Source organism: Vombatus ursinus, unplaced genomic scaffold (assembly GCF_900497805.2).
Source record: "Vombatus ursinus unplaced genomic scaffold, bare-nosed wombat genome assembly UNPS02014779.1, whole genome shotgun sequence".
Classification (NCBI taxonomy): Eukaryota; Metazoa; Chordata; class Mammalia; order Diprotodontia; family Vombatidae; genus Vombatus; species Vombatus ursinus.
The window spans coordinates 572,478-599,480 of NW_020954557.1; the positions used below are offsets into that span (position 1 = coordinate 572,478).

General features: G+C 35.1%; 1 protein-coding gene across 16 annotated transcripts in view; it reads left to right on the forward strand.

Annotated features, from left to right (window-relative positions):
* Positions 1–27,003, forward strand: part of LOC114045671 (bromodomain adjacent to zinc finger domain protein 2B) — a 342,755-nt gene that overhangs the window by 125,071 nt on the left and 190,681 nt on the right. The window contains exon 1 of one of the 16 annotated variants that reach the window (XM_027865751.1): positions 5,808–6,144. The exons of the other annotated variants lie outside the window; for them this stretch is intronic. The gene's annotated coding sequence lies outside the window, so the exon portion shown is untranslated. Of the gene's footprint in view, positions 1–5,807; positions 6,145–27,003 lie in introns of those variants that run through there. 16 annotated transcript variants of the gene reach the window in all.

The following is a 27,003-nucleotide window of genomic DNA, read 5'->3' on the forward strand; positions in this document are numbered from 1 at the left end:
TTCTTTCTTTCTTTCTTTCTTTCTTTCTTTCTTTCTTGGTATTCCAGTCCAAAAAACTAATAGTGTCTTTCTTTCCTTCCTTTCTTCCTTCTTTCCTTCTTTCTTTCCCTCCTTCCTTCTTTCCTTTCTTTCTTTCATTCTTTCATTCTTTCTGCCTTTCTTTGTATTCCAGTTTAGCATTAAGCCTGGTATGCCAAATAGTAAATCCTAATTGTCTTGACTTGACCAGCATAGTGCTTTGCACATAAAAAATAATCAAAGGAGTACTAAATGAATGAATGGTGTGGTATTCCAGTCCAAAAAACTAATAGTGAATGAACCATTATTTATTAAGCATCTACTACATGCCAAGAAATGTGATAGATTCAGAGGATCTAAAAACAAAAATGAAAGTCTCTGCCCTCATTGAACTTACATTCTATCAGTGGTATTCCTTTGGTATCTTCCCCTCCTTTAGATACACTGTAAGTTCCTCAGTGTGTCAATTATATCACCTCCTACCCAGATTTCCTCTTCATATTTGATCTCATCTGGCTGCTTTTCTCATCTATATACAAAATAAATGCCTTCTAACAGGGAACCAAGTGCATATGTGTGTGTGTAAGTATATATAAATATAAAGATAACAAATACAACACAAGATACATTTAGGAGGGAGGTTACCAGACCTTAGATAATCAGCTGGTGCTTGGCTGGGTCTCAAAAGACTAGAAATGTTCTTTCATTCAGTCAGTAAACATTTATTAATCCCCTGTTGTGTAAGAGGCACTGTGCTAGATTCTGGGGATGTAAAGAAGGGTAAAATAAAGTCTCTGCTCCCAAGGAGTTCACAATCTAATGGAGAGGACAAGATGCAAACAACTAGGTACAAAAAGCTATGCAAAGAATAAATTGGTGATCATCAAGAGAGCTTTATCTACAGATGCACAATAAATATTACTTCAGTTAGAATTTTTTTTATTTTAAATTTATTTTATTTTAAACTTAAATACAAAATAAGAAGACAAAAAAGATCATCACCATGTACTCAGCAGAACAGAAGATTCCATATAAAGCAATAAATTTCCATTTCAAGAAAACCTATATAATGAATACTATATATTATTTTCAAAGCTGTCCATCTTTTCATTGCTCCCTTGTATGTTTTCTTTTGTCCTCTACTGGGCACTTTTTACTTTATTTTTTTCCACTTTCTCCCCTCTTTCCTTTCCTACCCCTCCTCCCCCAGAAGGCTACAATTAAGTGTGAATACATATATACACACACATATACATATACACACATAGCATGGAGATATACACATACATATATATATACATAGACGTCATAAATGCATACATATATACATTCAAATGCACATATATAAGACCATATTATACTTATTTCCACTTGTCATCTGTTTCTCTGAAGGTGGATAGTGTCTTCTTTCGTAAGTCCAAGTCTTTCCATATTTCCTAAGTTCACCAGCTCATCATTTCCTATACCACAACAATATTCCGACCCAATCACATACTATCTGGAAGATTGTCTACGAGAATCCGCTCCCCCCCCCTCAATTTTTCTGCAGTCTTTTCATTCTTGGAGACATAGGTTTTATTTATGCAGAAAATTTTTTAATTTAAAATGATTATCCATTTTACACTTCAACACTGCTCTCATCATATAATATGGTTTAAGGTGTGATACTGCTGATCTTTTACATCTCTCCCCCAGCTTTCCTTAAAGTTCCTAACCTTTTGCTTTTCCAAATGAACACTGTTGCAGTTTTTTCTGACTCAATAAGATGCTTTTTTTTAGTAATTTAATTGGGATGGCATTACGTAAATAGACATTAGATAAATTTGTCATTTTTTATTATACTAGCTTTATCTACAGATGCACAATAAATATTACTTCAGTTATTTAGATCTAAATTTATGTAAAAGGTATTTGGTGTTTATATTCATATAGTTCCTGTATCTTAGCAGTCTCATATTTTTTTAAATACTGCCTAATTGTTTTATATGGCCTAAAACTATTGATTAATATGGCTGACACATAGTGTGGTTTCCCTTTTTCTCTTTTGATTAAATCCAATTTTAGCTTTAAATTTGTCTGGGGGAGTCACTAGAATTAAGAAGAATCTGAAAAGGTTTCCTAAAGAAGGTGGGATTTTAGCAGCAAGTCAGGAAGCCAGGGAAGCTAGGAGGTAGAGATGAGAAGAGAAAGAAAGAATTCCAGACATGGGAGGCAGCCTGTGAAAATGACTGGAGTTGAGAGATAAAGTATCTCATTCTAGGAACAGCAATGTCACTGGATTGCAAAGCATCTTTTTGGGGATGGTAGGGTGGGATTGGGCTGTAAGGTTTAAGAAGACTAGAAAGGTGGGGAAGGACTTTGAACACCAACAACTAATGGGCTATTGCAATATTCTTTGTGTATGGTGATGAGAGCCTGCGCCAGAATGGTGACCGTGTCAGAGGAGAGAAGGGGTGAATTTGAGAGATGTTATGAAGGTAAAATTGACAGGCCTTGGCAACAGATTGGATATGGTGAGTCAGAGGTGAGGAAGGAATATTCCAGGCATGAAGAACAGTCATTGCAAAGGCAAAGTGATGAGAAGATAGTGTGTCGTGTGACAAATATGTGAAGAACGTGTGAAGGTCTATGTGGCTGGATTGCAGAGTACAGGAAAAAGAAGTAATGTACAGCAGGTCAGGAAATAAAAAAAATGTACAGTAAATCTAGGTTCTGGTTTAAAAACTAAATAAATAAGTTTATATTTTGTCTTGGAGCTAATTGGGAACCACTGGAATTTATTGAAAAGGGCACTGACCTGGTTAGATCTGGGCTCAAGGAAAATCACTTTGGCATCTCTGTGGATAGATTGGAAGAGGAGAGATCTGAGGTAGGGATGGTTGGTTTTTCAGCTATGCATGATTGGTTTTCTCAGTGTCTTTTAGGTGAGGCAAAAGGCAAAAGCAGCTTTGCTAGTATAGGTACCCTGAAGTGGCTTGTTTCAGCATTTTACATTGCCCCTTACTTGAATTAGGTGTACTAACTGACTGTAGCCAGAATATAGCTTATACCAATCAATGTTTAATGTGGTGACTTTTGATGTATTCAGCTTTGTGGGAGCGGGCAAATGGGATGAAGGCAGATTACGTAACATGCCCTCAGGACTATTTCTTATCAAATCTTCACTTTAAGTTCCTCCAAATTTAAGACTAAATATGGAAAATATTCATTCAGTACTTTCAGGGGTCTGTGACTTCCTTGGTATAGGTAAAGATAGCCTCTTTGGATAGAGATCACCATCCCTTGATGCCATACTATGATGTCTTTGTGAGTTGCTTTGGTTCAAAAGAATCATCATTTGATGAATAATTTTCTGATAAGAAGTAAATGTATAGACTGCCCATGATGGCAGCTCTACCTTGATGACCCTATACCTAAGCTGCTTTTAGTTGGGTAGGCCTGACCAGATTTTATTCTCTGTTGATATAACTTTTGAGAAAATGAGATTCTGTCATGCCGTTTTGAGGCCTCATGATAGAACTTAACCGGAGGAATCTGTTCAATATTTTAAGTTTACCCCTTATAATAATACAGTTCCAATTTGGAGTCTAGCAGGTTATTCAATGCAAATCATTTAGTGCCTTTGATCTTCTTTAAAAGGAAATAAATAGATTAACTTCAACAACAACAGAGATAGAGATAGGGATGGGACCTGTGATTTCATTAGTACAGGGGACTCCCAAGTGAGAAAACTCCATCAGCTAATGAAGGTAGACACTGTCTCTACAACTTATGTTCTTGGAGAGCTTTAGGGCCTTGCCCAGGATTACTCAGCCAGTATGTTTTAGAGGCAGGACTTGAACCCAGGTCTTCCTGGTTTCAATGCTGGTTGTTCTTGCTTTGCCATGCCACACTAACCTAAATAATAATAGTTAATATTTAATGGCACCTTAAAGTCTGCAAAGTACTTTGTTCCTTATAGGAACCCTGAGATCAAAGCTGTCATTATCTCAGTTTTACAGATGAGGAAACTATGAGGCAGAGAGAGGCTAAGTGGCCTCCCCAGAGACACACAGGGAATAAGTGTTAGAGCTCAGATGATAAGAGATGGCCTCAGACTCCAAAGCTAGCCTCTGTCATATAAACTGTGCTTTCAACCTGCCCTCAAGGAGTTTACGTTTTGTATTTGGAATCCAACATATGTTTAAATAAGTAAAATACAAAGTAATTTCAGAAGGGGGAGTGTATTAACATCTGCAGGGAATTCTTCAATCATTTATAAATATATTCCCAGTGTCTACTTTTTGTACTCTGGTTGACCATAATGTTTCAAAAATACTTAGTTTGAGCAAGAAATTCAATAGAAGCTCTTAACATCTCATCCATGGTTTATTTGAGAAGTTGCTGTCCATTTCCATTCTCATCATAGCAAGGATGATATGGACAATAGTTATTTTGGCTATTAATATTACCATGGTTCAAGCCTGAATACACACAGCTTTGAAAAAGCATATATTAAGTACTGTAATGAGTGCCCTCCTGAGATACTGTCCCTTTGGCACAAGCTTTTATTTCCTAGAGTGTGCTTTGTGTTTTTGCCATTTTCACATTGTAGAACTTTCTTTTTTAGAAAAGAGAAAAAATAGAAACCTAAATCTAGTAACATAATTTATTATGTTTTGACATGATTATACTGAAGTGAGAAACTCCTTATTAACCACTCCCCCCACATTAAAATAAAAGCAGCCAAGGTATTTGTAAAAGGACTTCTTAGATAAATCCATGGTGTTAAAAAAAAGATTTTTTTTAAGGTTAATACATTATCAAGAATGTTTTTAATATTAAATAATAGAACAATGGAATAGTTAACTTGTTTCTCTTTTAAAAGGAATCTTCCCTTTTAGACATTTTGCCGTAGTGCATTTAAAGTAGTCCTTATTCAACCATGTTAAAAGTTTGGAGGAAGTAAAACCATGAATAATTTGTGGGTTATTAACTTGTAACCTATAAGAGAAGGATACTTTCAAGTTAACAGTATAACACGTATTTTTAAAAGGTTTTCAGACAAGTTAAAAACACAAACAAAACTACTTTGCCTGTAGTTATGAGTTGAGGAAGAGAAAATTTGAGAAATGAACAGAAATGAACTTTCTGATCCAGATTTTAGATATTCATAGATTTTTCTCCTGAAGACTGACTCCCATTTTGTTATGGAATGCTCCTGTTCTACATGCAGAAACTTGTGCTGCCAAAAGCTGATCTGAGCTTGGACTAAAAAGTATAGTCGAGAGTGTTATAGAGTCTGTTACATAAGTTCTAATAACAGAATTAGGAGCACGGGGGAAGTCAAACTTATTAGCTTTCCGAAACACTTGAAATGAACAAAACCCTGTGAAGGATGGCATGGACATTTCTCCCTTTTTCTTGGTGGTATTTTATTTAAGCTTCTGGCCACTTCATTTCTTTATACATTTTAAATAGTTCTTTTAAGGAAGAAAACAGTACACCATGAGCGTTTGGTTTTCCTGATGTTAAAGGGAGGGGAGAAAAAAAAAAGAAGAAGAAGAAGAAGAAAACCCCCCCTCCATCTCTTCCACGCAGGTTGTGGTTGTGGTTGTGGCTGTGACTGTGAAGGGAGAGAGGGTGATGCCCAGCTCCTGGCTGCCCTCCCACCAGAGCCTTTACCTGGCTCAGGGTTGGGTCACGTGAGCCCCACATTTACTGGTGATCTAACTGCTCCACCTGCCTTTCAGTTTGTTTACCAGGAAATCAAGATGTGTAAACTGCAGGAAGTACTATTTGACCCTCTCCGACAGTATCTCATTACAATAATTGCTAATCTCTGAATAAGACAGCCATGTTTTGTGAGTAACTGAGAGAGAGAGAGAGGTTGTAGGAGAGGGATTTTAGGGGTTGCCACAAACAGGGCATTGTACAGGCTGGCTTGGATCCTGTTTTCATGAGGGCTGCTTCTGCTAGCCATGGGGGTGACCTTTGGGGTCAGCAGAGCTAGGGTACAATAGTATGAGTCCTTCCTTTCCTTTTAACTGAAAAAAAAAACAGCCCGGCTTGTTGTTCTGGAGTATGCTGTCAATGCTCTGCATCGAAAGGATAATGGCTACTTCCTGATTAAACCCACTCTCCACAGTAAGCCGTTCATGTTCTGTTCTTTTTTCTTCTCCTGTACAGGCGAGAGTGTTTGGTTTTTTCCTGCTTTACTTCTGACCAGGGTCTTGCCAGTTTTCCATGTTGTGTGTTATTAAATATAAGCTGAACTAAAAGATTACATTATAATAGAAACTACTGGTTTAAGTTAGGAGATTTTTTTTTTTAATGACGAAGTTTCTCTGCTTGCTCTCTTTTATACAGCTAAAACATGCTTGATATAAATTTTGGTAAATTTACTTGTATTTTTAGAAAATTTGAAATGTTAAATTGATATGTAGATGTTATTCTAATCACATAGAACTTTTGTAGATGCTCTGTTTAAAGCACTGCATGCCACCTATCAGGTTTTTTTTTTCTCTCCAACTACTATGTGAATAAGCACCTATATTTTATTTTGCTGTATTTCTATGTAAATTTGTAGATCCATTGCACTTGCCACATTGCTGTATGCTTTTATCTGTTGGAAAAGAATGTTATATTGGCAGTTGTTTTAGTTAAATTTTGTGATTAGATTAGTTAAGAGACTTTAGCTCCTAAAATAAAAAATGCCATCTAAGTAGTTTGAGTATAAGGAAGGGAGTAATGAGTTGCTTAGCATTAATCTTAGAGCTGACACTCCATCTGTAGTGTTGGGAAAATCACTTAAACTGCTTACCTATTTTCTTGTTTACAAAATTACATTTTTATTCTACTTATTATTCTGTGAGTGTTTGTAGAAATACCAAGCAAATTGTTGTATTGTGTTTATTTTATGCCAGGTACCCTGCCTGAGGAGGACAAATAAATTCTAAAGATATATAGTATGGTATCAACTATGTGTAGCTACAACAGAAAAAGATCCAAGAACCATAGCTGATTGTGAACTAGCATTGTAGCTTGACAGCATAAACATAGCAGTATTTACTAGGATGTTGTTTGTGTATATAGCACAAAGGAATTATTAGTTCCTTTTCACTGTGTGTGTGTGTGTGTGTGTGTGTGGCACTATATCAAAGTTTGCAAGCTAGATTTACCAGAGATTGTGCTGATTCTAAGATCACTAACAAAAATGGTCCACTGAGACCTGAGAGATGGATAGATAGGTAAAGAATTTCCAAGATAACTAATAGGCTGAACAATAAGATCTATGTAAAAAAGTTTTTAAAAATGAGATTGCTCAAGCTAAAAAAGTTAGGTAATTTATAAATATATAATGTAGTGGATCAATAAACCCCTAAAGAAATGGTGATCAATTGATACTTCTTTTTATATATAACAAGGAGAGAACAAGATCAAATTAATTTAAAGTTTAGCATATTTAAATATTAAGGTTAGATGTCAGGAAGATTTTATGTAGTTATTAAATATTATAATGGGTTATTGAATAAAGTTGTAGAAATCAAGTCTTAGGCATAATTTAAAATATAAAATTCTTAACCTGTTGAGGATGATTTAAATATGGTTATAGCCTTGATTACTTCTTAAGGTCCCTTCATGTTCACTGTCAGTCTCTGTATTCTAAGCCACTCTATGTTACAAAAAATATTTTATTGATTTTTGCTAGATTAAATTAATTCCTGTTAACTAAATCAGCCTCCTGTTTTAAGAAAATTCAGAGATGTATTTTAGGAGGATACTGACCTCATGTGTTTTTCAGTCCTTAGCCAAGTCATGTGCTTAAAAATCTGTTAGAGTATTATAGAATGTGGACCTGTGATGATATGAGTATGGGGAACTCCCAGGTGAGGAAACTCCCTCTACCAATGCAGGTTGGTAACTTCTGCTCTTAGAGAGTTGCCTGGGGGAGTGAAGGGTTAAGTCTGGATATATATAGACTAAATGTGTCAGAGAGAGGACTTGAACCCATATGTCCCAGTATTTTGAGACCTTTTTTCTATCCATTATACTTTGATGCTTTTCTATTGGATTACATGAAACCAGAATATTTTAAAGTGCTTATAGGTCTGTTATAGAATGATCAAATGAGGTATCTGTAAAGTGCTTATAGTGCCTCGCAAATAGTCGTGCTTAATAAATGCTTGGTCCCCTTGTTCTCTTCCCCTTATAACTTGGGAATAGAGTAAAAGGATGCTTATAGATGAGATTTAGAAAGAGTTTACCTAGTAGATCTGAATCATGTTTGTTTTTTAACATTGATCTACTTATCTCCAAGCACAAATTGAGAGGTTAGATCTAGTTGGACCAAAATTCCATGACTCTGATTTTAATACCTAAAACAATAGGTTTTAGATATCCAGGACCTAGCTATCCAGAGTCTTTGTATAAATAGTTCTAGATAGTGGGTGTGTTTGTTTTGTTTTGTTTTGCCAGGTAGCTGGGATAGAAATATTTCTAAAATGCAATTCTTTTTCCTTGACTTCAGAGCAACCAAGTGCTCTGTTAACAAAGTATAGTGTGACTTTTTTTTTATGACTCTGGGTCATTATTATAAATGTAAATTATATTTTATTTTAGAATATAGTAACATTCCTCAGTGTTTATTGAGATAATGATTTAAATCTGAAAATAATTTTAGCAGACATGTAGTCCAATCTTCTCATTTTAAAGATGAGGAAACTAGGTCCCTGAAACGTGACTCAAAGATCATGCATATGTTAAAAGTAACTAAACAAAGATTCTGATCCAAGTTTTCTAATTCAAAATCCCGTGCCTTTTCCAATAGTCCAGACTGCTTTATGTATAAGGGTACTGTTTGATTCTGTGTTAAATTGGCTTAGGGTACTGTACTTTTTGAGTACCTGTATCTTTTCCTGTTGCATTTTTCTTTCTCTACTTTTGCTATGAGACTACCATGTAGCAGTATTTCCTCTGCCATCCCTCACCTTTCACTTACTAATTCTTCTAATCTGCTTTAGCCTTCAAAATTAGATAACCAGTCTTGTTAGAACTCTGTATAAAGTAATGAGTGAGGGTCTGAGGGACTTCCTTATGAATAAAGTCCATGACTGTCTATTTTGGCTGCCCAGGGGCCTAAAAATATTTTTTCTGTGGTTTGTTTCTCTCTTCCAAACAGGTGAAATTGACAGACAGTTTTGAGTAAGGTGTAGTGTTACCTATAAAATTAGCCAGATGATATTTGTCCATTTGGAAAATTTTATGATGTACAGAGCTGATAATGTATTGAACTTATTGACTTCAATAAATAATAAACCTGGTATTTTTCAGTGAAACAGAATAATATTTAGGTAAACATTCCAATTTCTAGAATACTGACCACAGCCCTCTAAATTAAAATCATGCATTCAAAGCTGGAAGAGATGTTAGAAATCATCTAGGCTAGCCCCCCCCTTTTTTTTAACAGATAAAGAAACTGAAATTCAGAGGAAATGAGAGACTTGTCCAAAAGTTCACAAATAGCAAGTAGAAGAGCTGGAATTTGAACTCAGGTCTTCTACTCAAAATCCAACACTGTTTTCACTACTCCACTCTTAAACTCATTTATAATTTTTTAAGAAGATATATGAATTAACTCACTTTGCCTTTATTTTAACAAAAGACCACAAACTGAATGTTGTATACTACATAGGGATAAGGAAATTAGGATTGATTACTTTTTGCAAACATTATCTATATCAGAATTTACATTCTTGGAGGTCATATTTGCAAGGCAACCCAAGGAAAAAGAATCTGTATTTTGACTTAATCTCTCTTAGAACTGAAAAGTCACCCTAGAATGAAGCTAGTAGATATAGAGATATAGGGTAATTAGTAACTCTGCCTATCCTTACTATTCTAATTCTACAAATAAATGATATCTTTATGGGGTTGTTTGGGCCTTTTAAAATAATCTTAAGTCCACTTTCTTTTTCTATTATTAAGGAAAGGATAAATTATGATTTTGAAGATCTTATCCCTTTTCTTAACCTGTTAGGGTAACCTGTTGTCTATGAACTTAAAAAATATTTTGGTAAATGTATTTTATTACAATAGGTTTCATTTGTAACTCTATGTGGTTTATTTTAGAAATGTAAAAACAATATTCTGAGAAGGGATCCATAGTCTTCACCAGACTGCCAGAGGAGTCCATGACCCTCATTTCACTATTGTTCCTTCAAGCTTTAAGCATAATTTATTTTTACTGTACTTAATTATTGCATGAGATTTCTAAATGAACACAAACATGTTTGGTACCCCCAGACAATAATCTTTACTGTAAGTAAATCATGATTTTGTGTGATTTAATATTTAATAATCCTGTTCAAAATTGGAATGATCTATGCTGAACATTTGTACTTATTGAGTACTAAAAAACAACATAGAGAATTAGTGCCAATGTATCCTTATCTCCTGTTTCATTTTATTTTTATGTTGCTTTTCATGAACTCTGTACCACTTTTCATTTAGTAGTAAGCAACATAAAAGTAACTTGGCAGTTAGAAATGTTTCTACCATTTTGATGATTGCATTCTTGTTGCATATAAATGTGTGTGAATAACTATGCTAGAATAAATTACAGCTACCTAGAATGTTTGGAAAGTAGGTTTGCTTATTAATCTCATTTTCTGATTAACTGAGTACAAACCAGAAATCTGGTTTTTAAGCCTTTGTTGTTGAAATTTTAAAAATAGCCTTAGTAAATAGTATGTAAGACTGAATTTCCTTTGCTATAAGCATTATATAGTAGTACCTCAGAGCATTCATTTTAGATCAAATCAACACATATCTATTGTATATCCACTATTCTAGGTGCTCTGATGTGATACAAAGATTTATGAGACATGGCCCTTCCCCCTGAGGAGGTAATAATTTATTTGGGGAGAACCATAGGAAAATTAAATGACAATAAAGGGAAAACCTACATAATCTTGCCCTAATAACCAGATTGTTTTGAAATAATACATTATGCCCAGATCCTTCTACAAGTCATTTGGCCGATTGTCAGAGACACTGATTGGATGGTATAAATGATAATCTGAGCTAGAGTTTGAGACATTAGCACCAACATCATTAACTAATTCCTGTGAGCATCAGTTTGGTTACTGTTGCCATATTGCCTACTATACATACACAAAAATTGTTCTTATGGAAATAACCATCCTCATAGTGTTAGGTCTTTGACTGTCAAGGATTTGCTAGAGAATATAATAAACTACATGATGTAGTGACTTTCATTGGAATTCTTCAGATATGTTATAGAGAGAATTTTTTGAGGGTTAATTAATAGGAGGAGGAGGAAGAGGAGGAATAACAGCAGTAGTAATAAAACAACTAACATTTTATAGAACACTTATTATGTGTCAGACACAGTGCTAATAAGTGCTTTACAGTTATTATCCCATTTGATCCTCACAACAACCCTGGAATGTAGGTGCTATTATTATCCCCATTTTACAGATGAGGAAACTGAAACAGAGTTAAAATGACCAGGATCACATAGTTAGTGTCTGAGGCCAGATTTGAATTTGTCTTCTTGTCTCCGGGCCTGGCCCTGTATCCATTGTGCCACCTAGGTATGGGTTAGACTAGATGATGGCTTAGTTTATTCCAAGTTTGAAATTCTATGAAAAGTGCTGTACTGGAATCAGGAAAGCTCTGGATTCAAATCCTTCCTTAGATATGTGTTAATTCTTTGACTCTGGGCACGTAACACAGTATCTCTGAGTCTCAGTTTCCTTATCTGCAAAATGGAGATAATAATACCCAAATGGAGATAATAATACCCATACTTGCTTCATAGTGTTATTGTGAGGATTTAATAAGATAATGTATTTGAAGTTTTTTTGCAACCTTTAAATTTTGCTTTAATCATTGAATCTTATGATTATTATTATCTGTCAAAATAGTAAAAGTTGAGAGCCATCTGAACATTCAGGGAAAATGTATGCTAGATATGAATGGATTGTAACACATTACTAACTGTTCAAGAGGAGCCATGTAATGGATGTCAACAGAGAATTTTATTGGAAAAGATGGCAGACTAGTCAGGTGGTGGGAGTGAGGGCTAACAGTACTGCCTGCATACTCCATTGATATCACTGTGATGTCAAGAGAAGGAGAGGAAGGTGTCCAGAATTTGGTTGGAATCTCATTGGAGAATTGATGCACAAGAGGAAGAAAGGACAAGAGTTGCAATCTGCCTCGTGGGAAGGAGTATCCATTGATTGTTGATCTGTGAATGACTTTTTAAAGATGTAGAACATGTCAGAATATTCTGAACTTTAATTCTCTTTAAGCAGTTGCTAAAGAAGTAAGGCTAACTTTGTTGACGACAAAACTTAGGTGCTGGTTGGTTTTTTTTGTTTGTTTGTTTTTTGTTTTGTTTTTTGTTTTTGCTAGGCAATGGGGTTAAGTGACTTGCCCAGGGTCACACAGCTAGTAAGTGTTATGTGTCAGGCCAAATTTGAACTCCGATCCTCCTGAATCCAGGGCCGGTGCTGTATCCACTGCACCACCTAGCTGCCCCTGTGGTTGTTTTTTAATAAGATATATTCTTGATTTGCACTTGCATAATTTACTTATTCATACATAAGCAGAATTAAGGGGGGAGAAATCTGGTTAGAATCCCTAGTTAAAGCTATTCCATTTATTTAAGATTTTACTATAACACTTAAAATACTATAGCCATGGATTGCGTAGTCTCCACAGACACTTAAAAAAAAGATTAGCTAAAGGTAGTTTATTTTATATACATATATACATACATATATATTTATAGGTCTCTATCTATCTATCTATCTACGTCTCATAATCTGTCAGCTTTTAGGAATATTTATTAGCTGCTTTTTATATTACCTGGTACAGTTATTCTTAATTTTTTTTTCTATTTGGAGACTGTGAAACAAAGGTGATTTCCCTCCAACTGTCTTATTGGTCTTATCTTTCAGTCTTCTTAATATGTCATTTTACTTTTTTAAATCTTCATATTTTACAATTCCAGGAGCATAGCCTGACCTCAGGAAAAAAGTTCTACCAAGATTCTATGTTAAAAAAAAGTATAAACTTTGGTGGAATTCAAGCAAGTAAGGGCAGTGTTCTAGCCAGTCAGTTAACAAGCATTTATTAAACACTTACTATGTGCTTAATAAATATGCTTAATAATATTTCTGGCATTTCATATCACTTATCCACATTTGGATGAGCAACAAGTTGTTACTGTATTATAAATATTCTATGGACAATTTTATTTGGTCTAACTTGATAGTAAAAAATAATACTTTTCCTATTGAATTGCTTTAGAATCTGATGTAGGAGGTGATGTTTTGAAAACTGCCACTTACAGTATTGTCAACTTTGTACAGAAAGTGAGTTCAGCGTGTTCAGACATGCAGTAATAGGAGTATGTAGTAATGAGCACATAATAAGATGTCTGTGTAAAATGTCAGTTCTCCTATACCCTCCAAAATGGAGTACACTTATATCTGAATAAGAATTGGGGCACAAAGGAGTAGAGAATCTAACAAATAGAAAACTATAGTATTCAGAATTAAAGACGGATTAAAGTAGTGGCATCTTGAATCTGAGTCAGGAGTTTTCTGATGTTTTCTTCTAAACTCTATTCCCTTGTGGGATAGTAATTCAATTCAGAAGGCATTTATTAATCTTTTACTAATGTGCAGCAATTAAGGGTGATGTTGGAAGCAGAGCGACATTGGAGAAGTGATTTCAACAAAACTTAGGGTCTGTAATGTCCAGGAAGTATGCTAGGACCCAAGGGTACAAAGACAAAAAACAAAAGAGTCCCTTCACTGAGTTAGTTTAGATTCTGCTAGGGGAGTTGGAGTGGCCAGGATAAAACATATCCCCTCATAAGTAAATACTTCCTAATTTGATGAGAGAGCATTAGCACCTGGAGGCAAAATGGAAGATTTAACAGAGGAGATGGCAGTTGACCTGAAATTCAAAGGAAAGAAAAGCTTCTGAGAATCAGAGATGATAAGATCTGGGACAAAAGTGGCAGTAGTAGGGAGGTGATTAATGCAAAATAAATCTGAAAAATTAGATTGTAGAGGATTTGAATGCTAGACTAAAGAAAACTTCCTTGTGTTCCAGAGACAATTGAAGTTAATGAAGATTTTTGGGAGATGGGAGACAGGAGAAACATGATCAATATACCCATTATAGTAATAACAATTTTGGCAGCTATGCAGATAATGGATTGAAGGAAGGAGAGACTGGAAGTAGAGAGAACTATTAGAACGCTTTTAAAATAGTCCCAGGTCTGTGTTGGAGGCTTTGTGGACTCTTGCATAGCAAAAACTTCTCAACAATTAATTGTACATAAAAATGGAATGGGTTGTTTTTGAAGGAAGTTAGTGGTTTCCTCCTCACTAGTGGTCTTCCAATAAAAGTTAGATGACCACTTGTTGGTTGGTTTTGTAGAAGGGATACCTTAACTTTTTCCTGAGATTCTATATTCTTTAGGATCCTACATCTTCAGTCAAACTTACTCAAAAACACAGCATCTCAGAGTTGGAAGGGTCCTCAGAAACCATCTATTCTAATCCACACCTGTACTAGAAGCACTGGGCTAGGTGAGAGAAGACAGTTTAGTTGCCTTGCCTGAAAAGAACTTCTGTCTAGTAGGAAAAAAGACACCTGTAATACATAATAATGCTATATAATTGCCGTTAGTCACTTAAGATTCCTGAGCCTTAGTTTCCTTATCTGTAAAATGAGGTGGGGCTGGATGTCCTCTGAGGGCCCTTTTTGCTTTAGATCTGTGATCCTTTGAAGTACATTAAAGACAAAGTATTCTGAGAGCATATTTCTGAATGAAGATGGTACAGGAGGATAGAATCTTACCAAAATTAGAAAATAAAGTACCATATGTATGTTATCTGATAGCAATCCACAAATATACCAGACTCATTTCTGCCTCCATACTTTTATGTATAATTGCCCCAATAGGAAATGCATTTTCCTTTCCCTGTTTCATCTTTGGAATCCTTTCCCTTCTTCAATGTTGAATTTAGGCCCATCTCCTCCATAAAACCTCCCCTAACTATTCCAGCCCTCACTGATTTATATTCCCTTTGAAATTTTATAGCCCTAATAACTTGAATTACACAATTTCAAACATGATTATCAGAAGTATACTTAATAAACATTTATTAAGCACCTATAATGTACCAGGCACTGTGTTAAGCACCGGGGATATAAAGAAAGATATAACACCCACCCTCAAGGAACTTAGAGTCTAATGGGAGAAGACAACACATAAAAAGAAACTGAGAAGCTGTTGGGGGGTAGGAAGGAACAAAGGAGGGTTCAGAAGCATGATAAAGCCCTACAGCTGAGGTTCATGATCTGAAATGATCAGAGGAGGTATGAGTTACAGAGTTGAATTCACCTTATTAGAATGATAAGTTTCTGAAAATCATGAAATCTAGGAGATTAGATGGATGGGAAAAGAAAGTCTCTACTGCTTTATGTTACTTGTTGTGGTTTCATATATACATATATATATGTATATATATATATATATACACATATATATATTCACACACACATATATATCTTTTTTCAATCCTGATTATAAACTATACAAATGCATAGTTTAAATCTTATATTTTGTCCTCAGCCCTGAATATACATACCCAAGTAAAATATTAAAAACTGATCAACTGATTTACATTAGTTTGCCAAACTCTGTTCTGTGGACTTCTGATGTTCCATATAATTTGAATAGTTCAATGGGAAAATGTTAGTATTTTTCCCCTTTAAAATATTTAATATGAAATCTCATATATATCAAAAGTACTCATTGTATATACCAGTTCTTCACCAAAATAAGCTTAATTTTTCCCATTTTATCCCCAAATTTCCCTTCCCTTTTTCCTCCTGGGGATTTTGTATCTATATCAAAATTCCCCATGGCATCATTTTTATACTACATCTATTTATTTTAAGTCCCCAAATATCCTTTTTAACTTGATATATCCAGACTTATTAGGACAAAGAACACTTCAGACTTATGAAAATCTGACATTTCAGAACATCTTTGGGCTGAATGCACGTGAATTTTTATATTGTGTGGCATTTTAAAATATCTTCTTATTTTGTGTTTTACAAAATACACATTTGCTGTATAAACAGAATGAGAGCCTTCTATTGCCTTTTATGTAGAGCTGCATTACATTTCTTAAGTTAATCTGACACAGCAAGTTTTCATCAAAGAGAGTATGTGGAGTGGTACTTCCATATTGAGATGTTATACTGACTGTAAATGCATGTGCTGAATGTAAATATGTGGGAGAAAAGCTAAAAGGTCTACAGAATAGTCTGGATACAGTAGAGATACAGCAGAGGTCATGTGAATGAGGTTACGGGAAACTTGGATAAGGGAATGAGGATGTGAGATATTAAATTAAATAATGCATTAAGAGTTAGGAACAATACTAACACAGACTCACTGCACAGAGGTATCTAGAAAGTGTCTACCTTGGAATCAGTAAGCCAAGAAAACTTTTTTTATTTCCTAAAGTTCATCATTGTGTGGTTGAAAACATTCAAATGGTTTTTAATGGTTAGTGAATGTAGAATACAGTACAGTGTGCAAATACAGTAAATACAGAAAAACTGGAAGTGTTATAGATTCTATAGACTGAAGTCTCACAGTAGACATGCCTCTTATGAATATACAATTCATGAACATGGAGAACATACAAAGAATTGGTTGTCTGTTACCTATCCCTTTCCTCACATACCTTGATGGCTCTCCAAACCCAACCAAACTTGAATTCATGTTATGCATAATGAAAATCAGTGGTGTTCACCTCTAAAAGCCCTTAAAATTCCCACAATTTCCATTTCATAATTCTTTCAAAAGTCTTCTCTTTATCCTTTGCATTATTAAACTTGATTTTGTCAAGTACTCATTTTTGGGCTAATGTTCAATTCAATTTTATTGCTTTTTCTGTTTTGTTTAATTACTAGTATTGCAATGGTATTTTTTAAATATAGTTTTCATTGTAGTTGTACAGTATTTCAGCTACATTGTAGATTACACAGGCTTTTTTAGATTAAACATACTTTTTGCATAATTTTTTGGGTGAGGCAATCAGGGTTAAGTGACCAGGGTCACACAGCTAGTAAGTTTCAAGTGTCTGAGGTCGGATTTGAACTCAGGTCCTCCTGACTCCAAGGCCGGAGCTCTATCTACTGCACCATCTAGCTTCCCCTATTTTTGCATATTTTGAAGTCAGTATATACACTGACCAAGTTTTTATGTAATTGTCATAAATTATAAAGTGAAGAAATTGGGATTAGTTTTGAATGTCTAATGTCTTTTCTTCTTTTTTAAACCCACGCTTATTTTAAAATTAAAAGGTTAAAGAATGTTTATCATCTTTGTTTTAGTTGCAGGAATCCAAACTGATAGAAAAGGGAAAACTGGGGGGGGGGGGGATATTGTACCATAGAATCTTTAAATTCCTTCAAAATGAAACCTGTGTATTACCTCCTACAGCAAACCTTTCTTGATTCTAAGAGTTATCACCTTCCTCAAATTATATCGAATTTACCTATCTGTTTTCCTCCAGTAGTTCATTGAGGTCAGGGACTGTTTGTCATTTTGTCTCTGTGTGTTCCCAATGCCTAACAACATACCTTGCACATATTAGGAACTTTTTAAATGTTTGATGAATTGAATTGAATTGAATTATATGATCTGAGAGCCATAAGAGACCTTAAAGATTAGCTCAGCAAACCCTTTCATTTTACAGATAAGGAAATACACCTACAAAGATTAAGGTGTTTACTGATGGTTACTCTTAGGAGAGCCAAACACCAGTCATGGGGCTGGCATTCAGCAGCTGACTCCCCAAGTTTAATTTTTTTTACTTCTAAAATCATAATGATTTGAAACAAATTTGATAATTTGAATAACCAACACATCAATACATATTTTGTTAGCTACCTTTTTGATAAATATATTTATGAAAATTATCTTTAATTATGACTACCTATATGTTTGAAGGAGAGAGCTGAGAGGTTATTTATTCCATGCTTCTCTATTTGATAATGATATCATCCTGAATGTCTGAGTCATGTACCTATTTGGAGTTTGTATTAGTGTATGGTGTAAAATGTTGGCCTATACTTAGTTTCTGCATGACTACTTTCCAGTTTTCCCAACAGGATTTTTTTTGTTCTTTTGTTAATAAATCCATGGCCCAATAGCTTGGATTGTTGAATTTATCAAATACTAGGTTATTATGTTCATTTATTTCTGTATATTGTGTACCCAATCTGTTCCACTGGACTAGTACCAAATTGTTAAAATGATTACTGCATCAATAAGTATTAAGTATTTATTATGTTCCAAATACTGTGACAGGTACAAGGATAAAAGACAAAAATGAAATACGTCTCATGTCTTGCCTTCAAGGAACTTAGAGACAACATGTACATAAATAATCATATTCAGAACATACACAAAATAAATACCAGGTAGTTTGGAAGGAAGGGTACTAGTATTGATGAGGGCTTTAAAAAAGGTTTTATATAGTTGAGTTGCTTATCTTGAGTCTTGAAGTAAGTAGGGGATTCTCAGGGATGAGATTAAATAGAGAATACATTCCAGGCCTGGGGAATGGCTAGTACCAAGGCAAGGAGACATAGGATGAGGTGTCTTGTATGAAGTACAGCAAGAAGGCCAGTATGGCTATACTGCAGAATGGAAAAGAGGAAATAATGTATAATGAGCCCACTGGGGCCAGGTCTTCAGATGACAAATAAAGGGGCTTATATTTGATTCTAGGGCGGCTAGGTGATAGAGTCAGGAGTCAGGAAGACCTGAATTCAAATCTGGCCCCAGACACCTTTGTGACCCTGGATAAGTTACTTAACTCTGTTCACTTCAGTTTCTTCATCTGTATAATGAGCTGGAGAAGAAAATGGCAAACCACCTGAGTATCTTTGCCAAGAAAACCCCAAATGCAATCATGAAGAGTCAGACGCAACTGAAAAAAATGACTGCCTATCTTTCCTTTGTCAAAAGATATTGTGGAAACTTCCCCTGAGAACCCTTCAGTAATGACTGAACAACAAAATATTTGATTCTAGGTTTGATAGGGAACCATGAGGGTTTGGTGAATAGGAGACTAATACGGACAAATCTGAACTTAAGGAAAATGACTTTCAGATCTGGGTGAAGACGGGAGTGGAAAAGTGAAAGATGAGACAAGGAGATCAATTAGTAAGAAATTGTGATAATCCAGGAAAAAGGTGATGAGGGCAGGGGATAGAGTCAAGAGATGTTGTCAAGGTAGAAATGGCAAGTTTTAGCAACTAATTGTATATGTGGAGTTGACCAGGGGAGGAGAGGAAGCAGTTAAGGATGACACCGAGCTTACAAACCTTAGTGACTTGAAGTGCAGTGGTATGTTGGACAGAAATAGGGGTACTCAGAATAAGATTGGGTTTAGGGGGAAAATGGCTTCTGCTTTGGACATGTTGGATTTGAGATATCTGTGGGACATTCAGTCAGAAAGGTCTGATAGATAACTGATGATGTACTGATGGACTAGAGCTCAAGAAAGAGGCTGGGGCTGGATATATAGATTTATTAATCATAACGCATAGAGATGGTAATAAAACCCATGGAAGCCAATGAGATTATTGACTGAGAGAGAGAAGACCCAGGACACAGTCTTGGAGCACACTCACAGTTAGAGGATGTGATGTAAATGATGATCTAGCAAAGGAAACTGAAGAATACTCAGGCAGGTTAAAAGGGAGAGTATTGTTATGAAAACCAGAGAAGACAGGGTATCCAGGAAAAGGGGAGAGTCAATAGTGTCTAATACTGCAGAAATATAAAAGAGGATGAAGATTGAGAAAAGGCCATCAGATTTGGCAATTAAGGGATCATTGGTAACTTTGGAAAGAGTAATTTCATTTGAGTGATTGAACTTGAAGCCAGATTACAAAGGCTTTGGAAATGAGTAAGAGGAGAAGTAGATACAATGAGTTTAGACAACGTTTTTGGTTTTGTTTGTTTTGTTTTTTTAGTTTGTCAGAGAAAGAGAGGAGAGATATAGGATGATAGCTTGAACAAATTGTAGGATCAAGAAGGATGTTTTAGGATGTGGCAGTTTTTGTGTGTTTGTAGCTAGCAAGGAAAGAGTCAGTATATGTGGAGAGACTGAATGAAGAAAAGTGAGGAAAAAAGAAATAAATGTAGGAGTAATTTGCTGAAGAAGAAAGGAGAATATGGGATCACAAGGGTTAGAAGGGTTAATTTTGCTGAAGAGAACAGTCTTGAACAGAAACTGTAGTAAAGAAGGAGCAGATGGTGAATGAAATCAAGGAGGTGTGATGAGGTGTAGAGAAGAGATGAAACGGGATCTCACAGACAAAGGCCTTTCTTAGTAAAGTATGAAGCAGGTTCTTTAGCTATTTAGAGTGGGCGCTGCGGAGAGGTGGTATAGTAGGTTTGAAGAAAGAAGAGAAAGTTTGGAATGTCTGCTGTGGGGAGCAATACAAGAGAGTCATTAAGGAGAAGTAAAGGACTATGTTGTTGCGGTGAGGGTCCAGTTAAGATTGGATAGATAAGCTTATAGTGGTCTCTGTTCAGCATTGTTACATGCCTTTCTCTAATTCCATTCAGCACCCAAATGGTAGGAGCTGAGGACAGATGAGAATGCAGAAGATGAAGAGATGTGGAAGGAAAATATTGAAGACATTAGGAACAGCACCAAGCAAAGACATGAAAGCTCAAAAATTTAGGGTGTATGTGTATACAGTCTAGTTTGACTGAGACTTGAAGTTTCATGGTGGGGTAATATAGTATGCCATAAGGAAGGAAAAGTAATATGGTGAGTCTTAGCAATTTGAACTTTGTACAGCACTTGGTAACTTATTGGATATGACAGGTGAGGGAGAAGTAGCAGTTAAAGATAACTCCAGGATTTCTAACTTGGGATATGACAATGACCATGACATTGACAAAATTAGTGAAATTAGGAGGAACAGAATTTAGAGAAAAGAAATGCATAGTTTTCAATGGGGGCTCCAGATAGAAATGACAGAAGCAACTGGAGATGCATGACTTGCAGCTTGGGAGAAAGGTCAGGACTGAGGGTATTGAAACTAGAAATGAAATAAATGAGATTGCTAAGGGAGAGAGTAGAGATAAAAAAAAAAAGGAGGGGAGGCCTGAGGACCAAACTTTAAGGAATAGTACCTTAAGAGCTATGGAAGAAATTAAGAAGACAGGCAAGTTTGTTGTCTTAGAGGCTAAGGGAAGAGAAAACCAGAAAAGGAGGTGGGTCATCAACATCAAATACTGCTTCAGAAATGAGGACCAAATAAACAGCGTTGGATTTGGTGAGCAGATGCCATTGATGACCCTTGACAGTGTAGTTGTGGTAATGTAAAGCAGATCATAAACTTTAATGGATTTATTGTCTTGTAGCATTGGTAGTAACATCTCCCCTTCTGTCAAATATATAGATATAGATATACCGTGTGTGTGTGTGTGTGTGTGTGTGGTATATAAGCCTTTCAGCTACCTTTTTCTATTTCCTTAATTTACTGGTATATCCTAGTGTAAACAAATTTATTCCTTCTCTGGAATTTATACTAACTTCCCAACTACTTTTTGCTGTGAGAGAAAGACAAAGGTAGGTATGGGTTTTCCATGTTTTGGTAAGTTTAGCATATGATATAACTAACTTTACACAAGTAAAGTAGTGATGGAGCTTTCATGACTGCAGTATAAGTCGATAATCAAAAAACATCCTCAGTTAAAGTTCACTTTTAAAAAGGCCTTTATGTGGTAAATGTGCCAGATTTTCAGATAGTCTTATTTTAGTTTTGGAAAACAGCTGTTGCAGAACTATTATAATATACAAAGTATTAGTGTATATTCTTGTAATGTTAGAGATGTTTGGAAGTATGATATAGTGGAGCTACTTTTGGCTTCTTTCCGTATTGCCATTTGCTCTTTCATCCTATATTGGAACTCTTTAAAAAGCTATCTTAAAAATAAATTACATTAATGGAAAGTTTGTATGGTTCAAATTATAGACTTTTATCTGTATTCATTTCTCTAGCAGGTTAATGTTATAAAATAGAGCTGACTACTTGGCTGTTGGGATTAACAATTGTATAACATATCTGGTTTGTGCTTGAGGGCTTGTATAATGATTTTTAACCTGTATTAATTTCTAGAGTGAATTAATATATTTTCATCTAATAGAAATAATCTAGATGTATTTAAAACATAGGTTCGAGATTAACTGATGAGTAACTGACCTGACCAAGAGACAGATTTTCAGAATTGCTTTCAAATTTTTGGTTTTAATATCTTGTAATATAAACTGCTAGATTTCATGTTGGGACGTCAGCACACTTGAGCCTGAATAAGGAAGGCGGGAAAGAGATCCGTTGAGGAGAAATACAATAACTTGAGTGCTCTGTTAACTGGCCCTTAAGATCATGGCAGTGATGTTAGATAAGCATTTAGCCTGGAATTTTTGCATATCTATTTAAAATGAGAAGTCACACTTCATAATTGTAAAGCTTTTGTGAATCTTATAGCACTAAATAAATGCTAGTTATTACCATCCAGTCTTGCCAAACTCATCTTCTTCCTATTGTACAGACATGATACTCCATCTCATCTTCATGCCTCCAACAGCACAGATTGTTCCCCTGTCCTGAAATGTACTCCTTCCTCATCTCTGCCTGTTAGCAGCTCTGATTTCCATCAAAACTCGTCTCAAACACTGCCTCCTTTTTGAAGCATTTCTTTATTCCCTCCAGCTACTAGTCCTTCCCCTTCTCAATCATCTTGTATTCAATTTGTATATATTTATTTACATATTATTTTTCCCTATAGATTTTAAGCTTCTTGAGGGCAGTGACTTTCATTTATGTCTTTGTATGCCTAGTCTCTAGTAGGGTGTCTAGCACAAAGTAGACACTTAATAAATGTTTGTTGATTCACTTAAACTTTTAGTTTTGAAAAGAATTACTAGTTCTCTCATCCCAGTGGCTTCCTTCAGTTTGCTATAGAATGGGCTCTTTGTGAAAAATATTTTCAAAATGTTATTTTCTCATTTCAGTTGTTTACATGTTCATCAACTTAATTTTTTGATATTGTAAAATCAGCTCAACTTTCTCCACTATTGTTTTATTATTTCATTATGCAATTATGAAATGATGTTTTACATATTTCATTAAGAACATGTTAAGACCAGTTAAGGATGCACATTTAGGCACTTATTTATAGAATAGGCAGCTGACAGATCCACTTTGCAATCTGGTGTTAGGCTTTCTCCCTTTTCTGTATGGCCAGGTGTATTATGCTAAGTATGGGGCATGTCAGTACCAAGTAGAATGTAGACAAATTGGAGAGAGTTCAGAGAATAACAATAAAAATAATGAGTGAGATGATGAAAGGACTGATTTATGAGGGTAGATTAAAGGTCCTAATATCTAATTTGGCCAGACTATATCACAAGTGGGACTGTTAGAGAGCATCATATTAACTTTCTAGATATCTTTGGAGACTATAAATATCACAGATGGAGAGGAATCATTTCTAGAATTACTGAAATGGAATAGAAAAAAGGAAACAGTAGGCTGAATAGTAGGACAGAATTTCTGCATGAGAGCTATAAAATTTTGGATTAATCTTTGAACAAAAGAAATTTTATTGCCTGACCTATCTAAAACCAAAATTGATATGTTACTATTTTGCAGGCCAGGTTGACAGGAGGATGGTCTAATTAGCTAATTAGACCATTTTGAACATTATAGATTCTGTTATCCTCTATGTTTGGGACAAGACATGCCAGTAAATACAACTAGATTTACCTTTCGCCTTATGGAAGTATATACCATGTCTGGTATCCTTAGTGTGAGTGGAAAAACTTAACAAATCATGCTTTATATGTGACAGGATATATAATTGCCTTTTAAACTCTCTCTCTTTAATCAATTCAACAAATATTTATTAAGCACTTATTTAGTACAAGTCACTGTGCATGGTGCTGATGATACAAAAGAAGAGATTAGTTCTTGCCTTCAGGGAGCATATATTTTGCAACATGTCAGTGGATCTGTAATGTGAATGCACCCTTACACTGGGGCAGAGTGCAACCCATTCATATTTTCTTACCTTATCTAACTTGTCCAAGCCCTTACGTCCTTTATAGGTCATTCAATCAGCTAGAGTTCTTCCTCCAGATCTCATGATATTACATGGGTACCATATCTTTCTATTAGCCTTCATTCTTCGTTCTTTCCATGTGATCAGCCCATTTCATTTTCTGGTTAAATATCTGTTTGATAATATCTTTTATTATCACAATTATAATCCACTTTGGATATGTACTTCATTGCTAGAAATATATTGCTGTTTACTTATGCCCACAATGAATCTCTCTGCTGACCTTTGACTGACTTACATTGTTGAATTCTTGGAGATTGTGGAATCCCCTGATTTGTTGCCATAGAGCACTATCAGAAGAATATTCACAGTAAACAGACTTGGGTCAAATGAAGACATATATAATCACGTAGGCTCATGACTGAGATTGTCCTTGATTACTCACTTTTCCACAACCCAGTTAGTCACTTGCCAAATCTTGCAGTTTCTACCTCTATAACATCTTTCATATTGCTCTCACTATTCACACAACTAACATTCTAGTTCAGGCCTTCATCATCTCTTACCTGAATTTTTTAAATATTCTCTTAAGACCTAAGTGATCCTGCTCCCCCAAATCTCCTGCTATCTTTTTTACAACTGCCAAAATGGTTTTTGTAAAAGTCAAGTGTCACCACATCTCTCCTCTTCTCACCAAACTCCAGTGGTTCCTTATTGTCTCTAGCATCAAATTTAAATTCTCACACATATAGACATAGAGAAGAGAAGAGAAGAGACAGGAGGGAGGCACGGGGTTTATGGTTCCCCCATAAAGCTACATGCCATCATTTTGACTGTAGACATTTTTTATCCGTTTGATTTTTTGATTGTATAAATAGGCCAAAATCTTTTGAGTGGTTATGACTGTCATTTAGGAGACTCCACAGTGTTCTAGGGTGTGATGCAATCTGTAAAATGTCATCACTGAAAAGGAACATCTAGAGTAGTTCATTGCCTATAGAGAATACTTCTTTAATTTGGAATTTGCCCTGGATATTGTATGAGAATTAACAATTCTTTTGGTGAGCATAAATCTTCCTGGTTTATGCCTTGCTTTGTGTTATCTCTGTTGTGTCTATTAAGGAATCTTACATGATTTTAACAAAAGTGTAGAAGATTCTTTATTGGAAGAGAGTCTTTGCAATTGAATTTTGCTTTATTGAAATATTAAATGCTTTTTCATCATCAATAAACAGTCATCATAGCAAGATCTTGTATTTCTACGTCTTTAGTCAAACATGTCTTTAAAATTTCCGTTTGTAGAGTATCATTGTTAAACCCTCACGGTTCTGTTTTCAAATTTTCATTAAGGATGTTTTTAATATGTGAACTAATTCTCCTAAAGGTGTGTGTGTGACACACACACACACACACACACGGTTACTATTTTAAAGTTCAAGATGAAAAAAATTGAGTAGAGTGGCAAGAATTAGGATTTCTTAACTTAAGCTTAATTAACTAGGTTTTCTTAATAGTTTTTTTTAATTTACTGGGTATAAATATTGGAAAAATGGGGATAAATATGACCCAAAGCCTTTCCTTTTAAAATTTTTATTTTGTTTTGGGTCATCTAAATGAAATGATTAGAGGGATTAAGATCAAAACAAAGCTTCTCAATTTTGTTATTAGCTTTTCAAATCAGCACATAAATTAGACCACTCAAAAGACAATTTTGAATATGTTATTAATTGGCAGTTATTTTAAGTTTCATTTGGCTGATTTGTTTAAATTTTAGAAAAGAGAATAAAACAAAATCTGATATCAGAAGATGCTGCTTTAGGAAAAGGTCCTTTGTGCCTGCCCTCCCTTTGTCTTTTGTATGACATTCTTCTAAACTCTGTCCATAAATCAGGATTTCCTTCTTATACAAAAATAAAAGAAAGACAGTGGTTAACTCATTACTTTCATTCTTCTGTCATTAATTACCCACTTAGTGGAAACTAAGTGGATAAAGAATGTTTGTAGCCTAGACTATTTGCAACTGAATTAGATAGCCTATATAGAGGCTCCTTTACTGTTTCTGTCTGTCTTGGACCACTTTAGCAGTCCAGTGAAGCCTGTGGACCTCTCCCCAGAAGAATGTTTTTAAATGCACAAAATAAAGCACATAGGACTAGAAATTATAACTCAAATATAGTTATCAATTTAAAAAATAATCATGGACCCCAGCTTAAGAACCTTTGATCTATAATGTGCATCCATTAGTAAATATATTTTGGACAGATAGTGAATTGAGCTTAGAATGGAAAAGAAGGAAGAAATTAGGCTGCATTGTTTGGGGTGGAGTGAGAATTGAAAAGTTTAATGACTCTAAGCTTCTCCTTGAATCAAATCAATTTTTTTTGAATAGCAGCATTTTTCTACTGTGTTGTATAGCTGTGAGTCACAGAACACTAACTTTTTCTGAAGAATTGAAATTAAGGAGCAATGAGAGGACAATGGATAGGTACATGGTGCGTGTTGAGCAGGTTGTAATACATTCCAAACAAGGAACTATGTCAACACAGAAATCTATGAGTGAAAAATAAGATTACTTGGTCACATGGCAAGAGCGAGGGGTAGTCAATAGGCAGACTACATGTTTCATTTGTATCCTCCTCATGTCAGGATATAGGAGCATCCCAATGTTCTGGGCTGTGGACAAGAGTTGAAAAGGATGAGCAGACATAGCTCTTTTGTGATATATATATTACACACACACACACACACACACACACACACACACACACACACACACA